This window comes from Genypterus blacodes, unplaced genomic scaffold, assembly GCF_046128005.1.
Source record: "Genypterus blacodes isolate CSIRO-AG114 ecotype Tasmania unplaced genomic scaffold, CSIRO-AGI_Gbla_v1 ptg000438l_1, whole genome shotgun sequence".
NCBI classification, from domain to species: domain Eukaryota; kingdom Metazoa; phylum Chordata; class Actinopteri; order Ophidiiformes; family Ophidiidae; genus Genypterus; species Genypterus blacodes.
Genome location: NW_027467208.1, coordinates 6,128,587 through 6,144,790, shown reverse-complemented (window position 1 = coordinate 6,144,790; position 16,204 = coordinate 6,128,587). Strand labels below are relative to the sequence as shown.

At 50.1% G+C, this 16,204-nt stretch overlaps 1 protein-coding gene across 8 annotated transcripts in view; it reads right to left on the bottom strand.

The window, feature by feature from the left end:
- Window positions 1-16,204, bottom strand: part of rbms3 (RNA binding motif, single stranded interacting protein) — a 205,021-nt gene that overhangs the window by 114,706 nt on the left and 74,111 nt on the right. The gene's annotated exons all lie outside the window — the stretch shown is intronic.

The following is a 16,204-nucleotide window of genomic DNA, read 5'->3' as shown; positions in this document are numbered from 1 at the left end:
CGCTTTTCTCTTGCTCGCCCCCTCTCCCTGTTTACCCCCCCTGCTCTCTTTATGTGCCTGTTGTGCTGTTAGCATTGGATTTATAGGATAGAAGTCATGGCCCCCTGCTCACAGCCCATTTATATCTCTATTGCAGGGACAGTGCATATAGTGACAGAGACAGAGAGACACAGAGAGAGAGAGAGAGACACAGAGAGAGAGAGAGAGAGAGAGAGAGAGAGAGAGAGAGAGAGAGAGAGAGAGAGAGAGAGAGAGAGAGAGAGAGAGAGAGAGAGAGAGAGAGAGAGAGAGAGAGAGACGGGGCCCTGTGGGCATGAGGGTAAAGAGAGACAGAGGCAGGCCGAGGAAACACTAGAAGACAGTGAGCTAAGTAGGAAGAGAGGAGGGGAGAGCGAGGACAGGAAAGAGGAGGGAAGAGAGAGAGAGAGAGGAGCAATAAAATGAGTGATGGATGGAAGTGTGGAGAGAAAGAAATGGTGAGGAAGAGTGAGGGACATGACTAAACACCAGCAGCAGCTCCAGTTAACCACGTTAACCCCCCTTTTCCTCTCCTGAGGGAGACCCTCCAAGACCTCATATCATGAAGTAAAACACACACACACTTAAACACACAACCCCACACACACACACACACACACACACACACACCATTAGCCCTCCACTCCACCCCGTGTGTTAGCGGGCGGCTGCTGAAGCATGGCTGATTTGATGCGCTATTTTAAGCGTGTGTGCCATGCCAGCGTGTCGCCTCCCAGTCCTCAGACAAAGAGCCGGGGTCCCTGGAGCGTGAAGAGGGAGCCACGTCCATCAATGGACGGCCAATTACCACGCTGAGCTAAGTGGAACTGATGGGCAGCCACTCGCAGGGAGACACACACACACACACACACACACACACACGTCTACGCACACGGGACATAAAATCCCATATTTCACACCAGAGTCGTTTCAGCTGTGTAACACGGACACACACACACACCAAAGTTCCATTTCACCACTTCACACCGCCACACTTGGTAGCCGCAGGGTCACAGGTCAGAGTGACAGCAGCAGAACCCTGATCCGTTCCACTTGTGTTGTTGTGGAAGTTCTCCAGGAGGTTTCATTTTCCCGTTGAAGCTATCCTGTGAAGTTCAACCTTTACCAGTTCATGGTACTAAACATAAATTAAGAAGTACACATCTCTCTTTGTTGTACCCGTTCTGCAATACGCACAGCCCTCCTCTTCCTCCTCCTCCTCCTCCCTGGACTCCAGGCTTGGCTCACATCCTGAGCTTTGGAATTCATGTGTCCCGCCCTATCGATTTGCTTTCATTTTTTAAGGTCAAAAGCTGAAATCTTACACAATGAGGCATGGAGGGTCAGAACCCGGCCCATTACTTACAGAGCCGGGGCGAGAAGCGGAGAGGGAGGTTATCCAAGGGGAGAGAGAGAGAGAGAGAGAGAGAGAGAAAAGGCTGGAGGAGTCCGCCGGGATGAGGGATGGGCTGGGGGCTGAAGGTCTCTGAGGCCCGGATGCGGCCGGAGCTAATGGTGGATTTGTAGAAATGTGTGTGAAATCCATAAAACATGTTTGCAGTTTTATGTATATTCACACACATCTCAGCGAACAATGTGGCCCAAACTGTTTCCCCTTTTTCCTGGTGCGCGAAAAACGAATCCTCCCTCGTCTTCCTCTCCCTCTCTCCCCCACTCTCCCTCCCGTTCTCCCTCTCTCTGCCCTCACTGGAGGTTAATAACCGGGCCTGTTTTTCTTTGCGGATAGTTTTGTTTACCCTGTCAGCGCGGAAGATCCGGCCTCTCAGACGCTTAATAAATACAGCTCTCCTGTGTCAAAGTGACGTGAATGGAGCGCGGCACTCCACAAAGACACGTTTCAGGGAAGAGGAAGGGAGGAAGGAAGTGTAGAGGGAGTGAGAGGTGGAAGGAGACAGTGGGAGTAAATGTGGCGGTGACACCTCAGGATCCTCCTCCAAGATGGATGGAAGGGAGAAGGAATGACGGAACACTGGTCGAACCGTGAAGCTGGCGCTTCCTGTTCACCGTGAGGCTAAACGCCATCCTCTCTGCTGTGAGCGGAGGAGAGGTCGGCGGTGCAGCGTCGTGGTAACCGGCCTTGATTGATGGGAGGCCTGAGCGGGCTGGCGCGGGGCCAGACTCTGCCACTCTGTCAATATCAGTGAACCCACCTGACCCCCGAACTCCCCTACAGCCAGGCCCAGCCCAATCAGCTGCATGTGTGTGTGTGTGAGACTGTGTGTGTGTGTGTGAGAGTGTGTTTTGGTACTTCTTCCACTGCATTTGCTTTCAATGAGTCACTAAAACTGCCATAACAATGACAAGCAGTCTCTTTAAATTGAGGGAAAAGAAGAAGAGGGAAGGGAAAAAAAAAAAAAAAAACTCTCGGCTCATCCTCCATGAATTCATGCTGGCAAAATCTCTGTGAGGGCTCTCAGAGACGAGCGTGGTCCCAGCGGCGCCGAATACAGAACTGCCAGAACCCTCTCTCTCTCTCTCTCCCTCATCCATCCTCTGCCGCCGCTTCCCAAACCTCTCGGCCTTTAGCTGGAACGTGTGAGGAAAGTTTCTGGTGTCGTGAGAAGAGAGAGAGAGAGACAGAAGAGGAGCTGAGAAATAAAAGAGGTAAGAGAGCCATCGCCTGTCCTGCCTTTCGCTTCTCATTTTCATGCCTCCCTCTCTCCCTCTCTCCCTCGCCCTCTCTCTCTTTGTCTGTGCCTGTCAAGATAAACCCATAGCCAGAGGAATGAATACCAAATCATCTCCGAGTTGCCTGGGAATGCTACTGCTGCCGGATTCGACAGGCAAATGTCTCCTAATAGGGAAGACTGAGAGGCCCCTGTGTGTCTCTGTGTGTGTGTGTGTGTGTGTGTGTGTGTGTGTGTGTGTGTGTGTGTGTGTGTGTGTGTGTGTATGGGAAGGAGGGAAGGAGGAAGGAGGAAAACGCCTGCGAGTAAGCCGGGAAGTAGAAAATGGAGTGAAACCATAAATGAATAAAAAAGGAGAAGCGGGTGAAAGGAACTAGAGAGAGGAGGAGGAGGAAGAGGAGGAGGGGTGAGGCTGTGTGCTTCCTCTAGCCTGGGGCGTGCAGCCTTGGTGAGGAGCCCCTGAGATGTGAGGAAGACCACACTGACTGTGGACAAGCGTACATAAATATCCTATTTGTCCAAGAAAGAATTGTTTTCTCTACAGTTTACCTCTTTATCTCTCTCTTCCTCTTCCTCTCTCTCTCTCCAATGTCCTTCCTTTTGTCTTTAATCCTTTCCTGTTTCCTCCACTTCCCCACCCACCCCCCTCTCTTCTCTCTGTCATATTGGCTCTATTTCCATCTCGCTCTCTCTCTCTCTCTCTCTCTCTCTTCTCGTCAGATAGGAGAGGGAAGTCATGTTCCCGTGTCTGGACGTCCCCGGGTTGAGACAGAGGACATGTCTTTCCCAGAGGGGGGGCTGAGGATGCACGCATGTTATCTGTCATAAGCTGAGGAGGTAAACAAAGCAGGTTGTTGTGCGAGCGTCACGAGTGGAGAAGGATTCACTGAGTCATGTTGGAGCCAAACGAACACAAGCTGAGTTGAGATTGATTGGAGAAATTTGCCAAAATGAATAAAAATCTGTTACTTCCCTCCGTTTTTAACACAACAATAAGAGGGACACAGCTTTTGGTTGATTGAACTCGCATTCATTTTAGTTTCTCTGAGGGAGTTTAACCGTCGACAGTGCGTTCAATAGCGCGCTCATTAACTAACTACCGCCGCCAACACACACGTGTGAGCAACAATGACGCAACACCGTGACCTGCTGAAGTTTATGGATTCACCAAAACAGAAACATTTCATTGCTTCTATCTTCATGTTGTTCTAATGAAATCTTTATAAGGAGGCTTATTTGTTTCGGTGGGTTTTTCACTTGGAGTAGCTTTCACGCCCGCACCACTTCATCCATTACACCATCTTTCTAGAATCATCAAAAACAAGTATTTGTACCGAATATGAAAGCCCATAGTTACGCTATGGCAACAGCAACACGCAGCATCGTAAAGGAGTTATTGAAAGCATGAAACACGGCAGGAGTCAAGAAGTCGGTTCTTATTCTGCTCTGAGTGTTTAAGAGTGAATGTCAGGTGAGAAGTGGAGCGACTGACTGCAGCAGAAGAGGAATCTGCATGAGCGCGCTGTGTTTACACTCGCCACCCTGACAGTCGTAAACCGGCCTCTCCGGGGACGCTAACAGTGGGCCGGTGTTTAGGTGACACAACCAGCGCGCTGAAGTGTGTTTGTGGAGGGCGATTACGACGGTTTGGCCCGGCGAAACGAGGCTATCGCTGCAGAGGGACTGGGCGGGAGAGAGAGAGGGGGAGAGAGAGGGAGAGAGAGAGAGAGAGCGCTGTGGGCAGAGCCAAAGTGAAACTCGATGGACATAAATATTTGGGCTGATTTGTCATCATTATGGCCAGCTGGGTGTGTTTGCGAGCGGGCAGGCGTGGGAGAGCAGAGGCTGCAGGATGGATGGAGCGAGGGAGTAGGAGGACAGAGACACTTATTTAAGAGAGAGAGAGAGAGAGAGAAAGAGAGAGAGAGGCCATATTCTACCCTTTCCTCTGTGTACTGGCCTCTGCTGCGTCTTTTCACCTTAAACGGATTGATCGCTGCAGCTCTGCGCGCGCGCGCGCGCACACACACACACACACACACACACACACACACACACACACACACACACACACACACACACACACACACACACACACACACACACACACACACACACACACACACACACACACACAGACTCACAAGACTCCTCCCCCTGCCCCATGAGCTTTATCACAGATTGTGTGTTTCCATTGTGCGATTTTCCATCCGTAAGTCTTTCAATCAGAATGTGTGTGTGTGTAAGCGATACTGTAGAGTTATTATAAGACTGTGATCTTATCATTCCAAACACCATTTAACATGAAAGCTAATCCACTCATATATGCTTTGTGGCTTTACTCCAGACAGAAGAAGAGAGTTTGTTTCCAGGAGAAGGCTGTGTTCCTGTCTCACTCTCTGGGCCACACTTGTTTAACCAATTGGAAATTAAGATTGAAACTATATTCCTGTAATTATACGCAACTTCTGGAATATGTGGGAATTCTGTCAACTTGTTGATGCAGCCACTTAAAATAATGTTTTGCTTATTTGGACTGAAACCGACAATCTAGCAGGATGTGTGTGTGTATAAATGTGTCACGCTCTGTAATTTGAGTGAACCTTGCCGCAGTGTTTCATTGCCTTCCCACCAACCGAACATTACCCCGGCCGGAAACCTTCGCTTTTCAAACATGTGAACCCAAAGAGTCCTCAGCTCCATTTATGTGAAAAGGAGCGCCGAATATCAGAAAGCCAGCAACACAAACACACACATACACACACATACACACACCCGGGCACAGAGTGAGTCTCTCTCTGTGTCTCTGTCTCTAATTGGGTACATTCTTCAGGAGTCAGTTATGTTTTTCACAGGAAGTGAAAGCACAAACAGAGGACTGTGGAAGACACGGAGAGGGAGCAGAGGAAGAGGAGGAGGAGGAGGCGCGGGGGGGAGGAGGGAGGGTGGGGGGTCGTTCTTCTGTGTGTGTGTGACCTGTCTCTCTTTCAGACAAACGCCCGCCAATCAAGTCACGCACATGCGACTGGCATCCTGCCACGAGACGACGCGACGCACTCAATGACTGCACACATCCAGGAGAGAGAGAGAGAGAGAGAGAGAGAGAGAGAGACAGAGAGAGGGGGGGAAGAGAGAGAGAGAGAGAGAGATGCAAGGTTTTTTCCATAGTGTACATTAAGAAACCTTGTATCTCGATAGAAGGAAATAAGAAATAAACAAATTCATATTATCTATGGAAGAAGTTGATGCATCAGAATTCTTTCACTTCCACCTCCATAAGTCCAAGAAATATAGGATAATAATTCTAAAATTTGCCTACATATTTATATATCACTTTCTATGTAAGTGTGTTTTAAGGAAGAATATGAGTTAGAGAGGAATATTGATTAATATTAAATCTTTCACATTAAACATGGCAGCATCTTTACGCCCCGTAGTTATTCCCATTGTTGTGTTACTTTACTACGACTGCTTCTAATGCTAATGTAGCTACAAACACAAACTCTTCTGCACTTGAACATAAAGCACCACGCTTCTCTCATCCGCCTCTTTGCCTTTGAAATATAGAATCCAGATACTGTTCACAGCCAAGGCTGGAGGTCCTTCAACCGCAGCAGGAATACCAACACGCTGACAGAGCCCTCCATCTGAATGACTGACTGCCTGGACAGCTGCCTGACTGACCAGTGAGAGAGAGAGGGGGAGAGGGAGAGAGGGAGAGAGAGAGGGATAGAGACAGAGAGAGGGAGAGGGGGGACAGATTGATAGCGAGGACGCTCGAGCCGTCCCAGAATGCCATTTGTTACGGCGTTCTCCAGACAAACAAATTTACGTCTCCCCCTTCCAGAAGGTCAACTGTGCGCAAATTCATAAATAAGGCAGTAATTGGTACAGGTGGAGCACCGAGTCCCAAAGGCCACCCAGCACCCAGCACCCTTGTCCGTGAGTTATTGCCTGACACTGACCTGAGCGTGTGTGTGAGGGTGTGTGTGTTGCCATACGTTAGAGGTGCTACAGGGGGGTAATTTATGTGTGACTGGAGGTTGTTAATTCTGCTGCTTTAAAATATGTGTATTTGTCGCACAATGAAGTTTAATGCAAGCAAATATGTCAGAGTTAGTGCTTGGTGTATATACACACACACACACACACACACACACACACACACACACACACACACACACACGAGCAGCAGAGATAACAGGTGTGTATGTTTTTTAGACTTTCCATTCTTCAGTTTGTTGCCTTCAGAGTGTGTGTGTGTGTGTGTGTGTGTGTGTGTGTGTGTGTGTGTGTGTGCGCGCGCGTGTGTGACTCTGGTAAATTAGGCCAGCATCAGCCAGCGAGGTGCAATTCCACTCCTCCACACCTCTCTCTGACACTGCGTCTACGATGCGTGACACACTGTGCGACACACACACACACATGCACGCACACACACACACACACACACACACACACACACACAGAGACAAACACATAATCAGAGGTAGAATGGTGGTGTGGGGACGCAGCGAGTGCAGACGTACATGCAACGCCATGACGGAAAACGCAGATAGGTAGAGATGCTGTATGCACTCATGAAGCAGACACACACACACACACACACACACACACACACACACACACACACACACACACACACACACACACACACACACACACACACACACACACACACACACACACACACACACACACACACACACACACTTCCTTTTGAATATTCAGTTTCTTTCACATGCAAAACACTGGGCCTGGAATGTCACTTTTGCCCCCCCCACCCTGTCCCGTCCCCACACACACACACACACACACCCTGTCCCCACCCCCACCCCATCCCCTTAGGGACAGACTCAGTGAAGCGACGATGACAACTGCCAGACTAAATAGTGGCACTAAACACCAGTGGCTGTTGTGGCAGGAAGGCCCGGGACAGCCATAACAAATGGGCCAGGGAGAGAAGGAGGAGGAGGAGGAGGACGCTTGATTTGTTGTCGTTTACTGGGCTGTTTTACGACGTACATCTGAAAAATATAACAGGCAGATTGAACAAAGCGACCGGGCGCCTTTTGCCCAAACCCGGAGAAATCAGATTGGGATGACGGCGGCGGCGGTGATGTCAGGACTGTGTGTGTTTTTGATTATTCCCCCGATGTTGAATCAGCCACAAAACAAGAATGCGCTTGTTTCCTCCTGTGTGACAGGTATATAGTTCTAATAACTGCTGAATCTTTTGCCGCGCCGGAGACAAAACGGCTCTGGAGCAGCACTTTATCCAGTTTATTCTGTAATTGTGGCGCAAGCGGAAAATGAGATTTCTGACGGGTGTGGATTTCCTGGATAAGGTCGCATCGCAGTGGGGGGGAGGGAGGGGGAAGCGGGAACGCCGGGCGCCGCTCAGCGTGATTTAACGGGGCGATACGAAGAGCAAATATTTGGGCCGTTAAGGCGACTCGCTACGGAAAAGATCATGGTTACATGGACGCCACGAGCAGGTTCACAAATACAAAGATCAGCTCCCTTCCTCTTCCTCTTCATCACCTTTTCCATCCATCTCCTCCTTCCTGTAGTCCTCTATTCCTCCCTTATCTCCACCTTGTCCGATCCCCCCAGTCGTCTCTCATCTATCTCTAAATCTGTCCCAATCCTCATCTGGCAGCTCTTACTCCCTCCTTCCCTTCCACCCTTCCTCCCCCCTGTCCTCCCTCATGTGTCTCCTCTGACTCGTTCCCTCCCCCCTCCTTCCTCCTGACGCTCTAACAGCCATCAGGGATTTTTTTATTTTCCCTGCATGATGTTGAGCAGAGTTTAGTAGGCCAAGAGAAGACGCTGTGCCAGATTCTGCCCGGCGTGTTAAGCAACTACTATCCCCCTCGAAGGAATATAACCATTACTCAACACAACCCCCCCCCTTACACACACACACACCCCTCTCCTCCTCAGGTCTGAGCTTGCATACTGCATGGCTGCCGTCACCAGCAGACAGCCGGGCTAGGGAGGGTATTGTTTTACTCCGGGTCATGTGAGAAGAATGCCGCATTGTAACATCTCTGGAATCACACTTTGCTCCTCTGCGCCTCCGCACCTGGAATCTCCTATCGAGGAAAATAGGGAAGATGTCGAAAGTACGTGTCCGTAAGAGCGTCTATTCCTTGTTGTACGTGTCCGTAAGAGCGTCTATTCCTTGTTGTTTGAGCATTTTGGAGCGCTTTGGAGTCAGTGACCCGTCTGAAGCCGGCACCTGGAGTGATTTAGAGGAGGAGAGAGCACAGACACGTCCAGGGCCCCGTCAATCCCGTGACTTACTGGGAACCAAAGGGGGGAATGATCTGTGCTTCCCGAGCTAGAAGTTCAATCAGTGCAGGTGCGGCGCTTTATCCCAAAGTGTCACAAACCGCCGCGATAAATAAACGCGAGCGCCCCGTCGGACAGCCAGCCGGTGCCGGAGATGTAAGAAATACGGAGGGAGGAGAGAGAGAGAGACAGAGAGAGAGAGAGAGAGAGAGAGTGAGGAGAAAGATGGAATGAGAGAGGAAAGATGGATCGGGATGCCAGAGGAGGAGAGGTGCAGCGTTGGACCTGTCCGGCCTCTTGGTTGGGTGATTTATTCATGAGATAAGGCAGGTGAGCGCGGCGGCGGTGTAACGTTTCCTCGCTCGTCTGACTGCTTGGACCCGCCGAGGCCCTCGCCAAGGCCGAGGGATGGGCTAGCGGTTGGCATGCAACCAGAGATCCCGGCCCGTATAGATAAACACGACGACACAATCGGTACATCTCTGCATTCTCACAGGTAATTGAAGGTTTGCCGCGTTGACGACGAGGTTCATTTCATCGGATTGGCCGATTCCACAGCGTTCCTTGGAAGGAAATCTGCGTGTGGTGTGTGAGGCCGCATCCGACTGCTCAAAACACCAAGCTGCACGCCGGTGAAGCGGTCTCAAAATTGGCCCTCGTGCTTAAAGACACTTTGAGAATCAAAGCCGGGGATTATGTCTCTTCCCGTGACGGTTTCTCAGAGTGGCTCTATAAGACGCCTTCCCTCAGATGTTCTCACTGGAGGAAACTTCCTGGGCATACACAGAGCAGCAGCAGCAGTAAAGCCTCTTTTTCGGCTCCGCAAATTAAAAATTCGTGCTACTCAAGCTTTGGAATCTAAAAGACTTCCCCCTGGAGTCTAATGAACGCCTTTACACAAGCAATGAAACCATCTTACAGGAACAAAGAGCTTTTATCAAGGAATCCTCTCTGAACTAATCAATCTAATCAATTAGCACAACTGGCTGGACATTCACAAAATGAAATCACGGATGACAGCGGCTCCAAGGCGGGGTCGTCTTTATTCACTACCTGATGTCATTTCTCAGTACACGGCTTCTCTTCCCCCCTTTGCTTTATATTTTTCATAATAGCGAGGAGACATCAAAGATGAAAATCAGCGGTGGTCGGGCCTATTGTGCTCGCTAAAAGGTTTCTAAACTATTTATTTACCCTCCAATGGCGTCTTTTCATGAGCCGACAGTGGCGGACTATTCTCGTTGTGGTGTGTGGGCCTCCATTCTGCGTCTGAATGAGCGGGGCCGGCCGGGTCTCTGAGAGAACAGCGCTCGCCCCCCCCCGTTATGCCGGCGCGCGGATTACCACATGAACAGGAAGCCGCTCGGCTGGCTGGTCCACCCGGCCAAGCAGGACCACCTCTTAAACGGCCCCAGACAGGCAGACTCATTGTGGGGGCCTGAATATGGATGCGATGGCCGCGAGCATGTACGGACAATTATCATCACAATGGGCCTCAATCATCGTTTTTTAAGATTTATTTAAGAGGACCCAGCGGGCGAGGGGAGGATGTGAGGAGGATGCCACACAGAGCGCCGCCCTCAGACCGGGGTGGCGTTCTTTCATTTTATGGTAAAGAAAACAACGGGCTGGAAATGCATAATTAATCAATTAGAGGCTACGTCACGCTTCCAGACACCATCTGCCCCGGGACGCTCTGCCAAGCACATTTCAGGCCTCATCTTGAGTCGTATCGATCTATTAACATACATCACACGCCAGAGGTGAAGCTACAGTGACCGTGTTGTTGTTCCCCCTGAAGGGCGCAAGGTCGAGAGCCCGTACGTCCATCCGTTGCGTGTCTAACCTTCGAGCTAACGTGAAGACCGTGAGCGAAACACCACAACGCGGACGCAGCTCAGGAGAAGCTCAGCAGCATCTGTCTCTGACACCGAGGGTCCTAAATCTTCAGTTTCAGCATTTCCAAGTGATTCTATTTTGGTGTGGCGGAGCTAAATTTAGAGGACAGATTTGGAGACAGCCAATGATTTGATACAGACAACAATTGATGGCTGGTTGCGTTCGCTGGTAGACAATATCGTCTTCTTTAACCTTCTATTTCAGGAGCGGGACTACTGAGGCAAGATTGTTAGATCAGTCGTCTCCGAACCAATTCCCCTCGGCAGCGAATCCACATCTAACACACAAACTCGCAGGAAATCTGTGTGTGTGTGCTCCTTCGGGCAGCAAAAATCAGCAGAAAGAATACAAGTCGATATGTTTGTAGGTTTGTTTTGTTTGTGAGGATATGAAGTAAGACGTATGCGTGGATGTGATTAAATCGGATTGGGCGTGTTCGCTGCATATACATGAGTTGCGGGGTAATCGGTTTACACGCCAGGTGAGAAGGTGCAGGAGCTCAGGGAAGGTGCCCAGATAAATGAGGGAGCTTCTGTGTGAGCATTACGCTATTTTAGCCCGGCGGCGGTTGGCAAACAAGGGAGCGGCAGAGGAGAAACCACTGAATCTAACGCCAGCTAAAGGGCATCGGAGCCATTCCGGTGACAAACAGGACCGTGGCTAATGTATATCACCGCGCGGAGATTGAAGCCGCAGCCATTTCTGAGCACGCGCGGGCCGACAGGATCTCTATTTAAAGACATGTGAGCGGAGCGGCGTTCTCTCCCCGCCTCATTCCCTGCAGCCAAACAATAAATAACTAAATCACAACACACTTAAAAGCCCCGACGCGCCACAATACCCACATATATCCTCCTTTCCACAGTCCCACTCCTCTCTTCAACATTCTGAATGGTTCAATCCCGGGATTTTAAAAACAGTCATTCGTGTGAAGTAATCAGTCTCGGCTCAGTCCATCTCCCTGCGACGGACGTTTTTCGCTGTTGGAAAAAAGTAACAAAAGCGATGCCTCCAATTATTCATGCATAGTAATAGCAGGCACACACACACACACACACACACACACACACACACACACACACACACACACACACACACACACACACACACACACACACACACACACACACACACACACACACACACACACACACAGTCCTGTCCCCCTCGCCATCTAATACATCTTAAGTGCTGACAATCGCCAGGAGTCACATTTGACGGGCACCTCATTCTGCAGAGTTCCCGTCATTCCTGGCGAGTTACGGCCCGCTGGCGACGACGCCTCGGCTTATTTACGACCCGGCGACGGTCTCCAGGAACGCAGCTTGGTGTTCCCCGAAAAAGCAAAGGTCTGCCACGATCTCGGCAGGAGGGGGGGGGGGGGGGGGGGGGGGGGGTGTCACGTGTTCAAGCAGCGGACGCCGGCGGGAAGAAGCGGAGTGGGAGAGTTAACGAGGAGGATTCCCTCCCTCCCGCTATACGGCCGGCGAGACCTTCTATAGAGACGATGCGTTCAAGGTTCACAGCACCTCATCGCCTCGGCTGCTGCCAGGCTATAAATTCTACAGCGGGAGTGAATTGGTTGACCTTGAGGGCAGCCGGTGTTACCGCGCGCAATCTAACACTGTACATTATCCTATCTGTCGCTCCACGGCTGTTTGTTCTCCTCTCTCTTCTCCAACGCTGTTGTTGTTGTTTCAGAGCTGAAACGCTGTTATTACTAAAGCACGGTTACTGTAACACGGGTAGAAGTAAGTATTTATCAAAGACAACATTTTTTCTAGTGTTTACTTGAGAAACTTTGCGAAGATTTGTTGAAGGAAAATTAAAGTCCCCAGGTGCAAATTGGCTAAAATCAACTTTTCTTTTGCAGAACTAGCAGCTATTTTACAAATCCCTGTTAGCCGACCTTGTTTACTACAAATCTCTGGTTGCTGTGGGGATGAAAATACATAAGTCGGGGTGTTACTCGGTGGACAAATGCGTAAAAACTAAAAGAATTGAGTCTTTGCTGTGGATTCAGAGCTCCTGGTGTGAGGTTCAGGTCTCTCTCTCCCCCTCCTCTCTCTCTCTCTCTCTCTCCCCCTCTGCCACTGCTCACAGTCGATGTGGCTGTTCTTAATAATTCATGGGCTGTAAGAATCGGCGCGCACTAATTGGTGGGCAGGCTTAATACGGGACATAAAAAAAAGTAGATAGCTCTTCTTCTTCTTCGTCTTCTTTTTCTTTCCTCGCAGGCAAAAATGAAAAGAAAAAAATGTGACTGGCCTATCTTTGGTTTGGAGTTAAAAGTGGTCCCCCGAAATCCAAGAACCGCCTTGATGTCATGTGCAGTGTCACAGCAGTGGAATCAGAGTCAACCGTAGGAAGATATATTCACCTTTCAGAACAGACCCACTTTCCTCCCGCTCCTCCTCAGAGAGAGAGAAGAAGAAGAAGAAGAAGAAGCAGCGTCATGGGTTTCTGGGGTAAGAAGGACGCCAGGTGACCACGATGCCTCTGCATAATGCATGGGCGTCTGCTCAGCAGTCAGCGGTGGCAGGCTCGGGCTTTAGGGAATTCCCTGTTTCATTTATGTGTGATGCATTTATTTATAAGAACACCATGCCACAGTGTGTATCAGATCCAACGAAAACAGGAGAGGAAGACAGAAGACCAGCTAGAGGAGGCTGAACGGGAGCGGACCCGGCGTCGACCTTCAGGCTCGCTCCCGAGACGTGTGATGGAGATGCCGCGCAGCAGAACGCTCCACATTCATCCGTCCTCTTCCTCCTCCTCCTCCTCCTAATCACTCATCTCTCAGGCTCAAATGATCTGTAATCCTGAAGTTGTCAAGCTGCGGGGGGATAACTAATGGTTAACTCTCTGCTCTCCACGGAGGCAGATTGAGGACTCAGCAGGTCGCCCGATGTCTGATTGTGAATTTTAATCTCCCGCTCGCTTGCAAATCCATTGTGTGGCCGCCGCTCTCGTCTCCTTTCTCACGCCGCCTTTATCGTCCTCTCAGTCAAACCTTTGCTCTTTCCTTTATATGATCATTGCTGTGTCTGTCACCATCTTACCCACTCTCCATTTCTCCTCGTCCTCCTTACTCATCTCTCCTCTCTTGCCACCCCTGTCTCCTGTTTCTAGCCGAGCCTTAAAGGAGCTGGAGTGTGTGTTGGAGTCCTTTCTGGCACATGCCCACCAAACACATCAAATCGGCCTGCTTGATAACTTGAGAGGCGGTAATACACTCTTGTGTACAGTGAGGAAGAGACAGAAGACGAGGAGAGGAAGCCGAGAGACCTTCACCTGATGCTTTTCACCTTGAAAGCCTGCTGACAATCCACTTGCGAGCCACTTTGTGCGTCTGCTGCCCCGCGTTCGCTTCCTCTTCTTCCTCTCCCGCATTGGCACGTTATCGAATTACAGCGGTACCGTCTCACCCTGCGCTGCGTTTTAAAGCTGCTCTAATGCGTCTCAGCGAGGGGCGGGATAGCTTTGTCATAGCTAGCACGCTCCAGACAATTGCTGCCAATCAGGGGCGGCGAAAGGCCCCCGAACGGAGAGGAAACAAATGGGTGTGGAGCAGCACTACACTGGATGAGTCATTAAACAATCAAGCCGATTGCGAACCCGCCGTGATTTCAGCTCCCCTCAAAAAAAAAAAACGCCTCCACGGTGTCACTTTGTCTGAAAACATCGATTTCCTCCTCCCGGGTCTCCTAACTGGAAGAGGAGTAGGTGTAATCTGACGCCACCAGATGAGGGCCAACATTTTAAGAAGATAAAAATCTGCCCTCGGCAAGACAGCCCCCAGCCTGAAATGATGATGTAATGCAGCCCCACTGATCTGACTGTAATTCAGTCATCCGGAGTAGCACACTTCACTTCAATCACCTCGTTATGCCGTAAAAACTCCATAATAACAAACAACCTGCCGCTGTGCCTGATGGTCTTTTGATGACATCAGCCAGTTACTGTGTGTTTGTACATTATGTTTAATCTTTAATTGTTGTCACTGATCTATATTTTCCCAATGTCATCACAGATACAAAAGCATCCTCTCATTCCAGGTGATCAAACTCCAGCATGCTGTGAGCTGGACACACACACTCACACACACCTTTTTGTTTCCTTTTTTTCCAATGTGATTAAACAAATGTGCCAGCGCCGCCCGTGAGCCCAAACACACCTCCTCACCTCGGTCATAACAGGTCAGAGCCAACTGGTATTTATTAGACCAGTGACGGACACTTTGGAGCGGGCGAGGTGCAAAGTTATCAAACCGCTCCGCTAAAACATGCGGCGCGTTCCCGGCCAGGAGATTGGATTCTGAAACGTAGCTTGGTGGCGGCGGCAGCGGGGTCAGCTCACAATCTAGCACGGGTCAGAGCCGAGGCGGCGCTACAATGGGGCTTTGACGTTCTCCATTAACTCGCCCTCTGCAAGCCCTGAAAAACACACGGCGGAGGAGAAGCGAGGAGAGCGAGGGGCGGAGAAGGAAGATGAGGGGAGAATTATGGAACACGTGCTGCGTCGTTCCTGCTCCTATGTTTCTGTTTGGGCTTTGTAGACTTAATAAATCTTTAGCTGTGTGTGTGTGTGTGTGTGTGTGTGTGTGAGGAAGAGAGGGAGGATATTTGATAAATCCACTTATTTAAGAACTCTCATCAATTACATTAGAACTCATTTGTCAAATTGCTTTTCAATTAAATGTTGAGGACATTTTCCATCTTCATCACTGTTCAAATGTGGAAACCAGAACGCATTCCATTCCAAAACCAATATACATATTTAAGACTCGGCGTTGGTCACCAGCTGGTGTTTTCCCTCAGATTCTGCGGCTTGAGCTTTGTGTTTAGGCTGCTCAGACCAGTCAAGACGCTGAGCCTGATGTTAAGTCTGCGCCGGCAGTCTGTTTGGAAACACGAGCGCTGGGCTGAGCCGAGCCGAGCTGAGCCGAGCCCAGCTGAGTTGTGCTTTGTCGTCGGGCAGCCAGAGGCGTTTGCCCCGGTGGCGTATAGGAGACCAAGCATATAGTCAGCAAGCAGCCACAGGCCACAGCTTTATTTAAAACGCCGCCGCCGCGCCTCAAATGACTTGTGGACGCCGGTTCCTGAAGAAAGGTTATTCGGGGTAGTTGGGGCCGCTGAAAACATCTGAAGCAGCTTTACAGCCTACAGACATTTCATGCTTACGAGCAGGAAAATAAAAGGCCAATTCATGCAAAAGCCCCCGATATGGACTCGCTCTGCATTGTTCCCCTTGGAAAACAGAGCATTTTTATGTTAAACACCGGCTGTAATGTAAACGTCTGTCCAGGCTGGGATATCGGCAGCTGGGGCGCCGTTGGACCC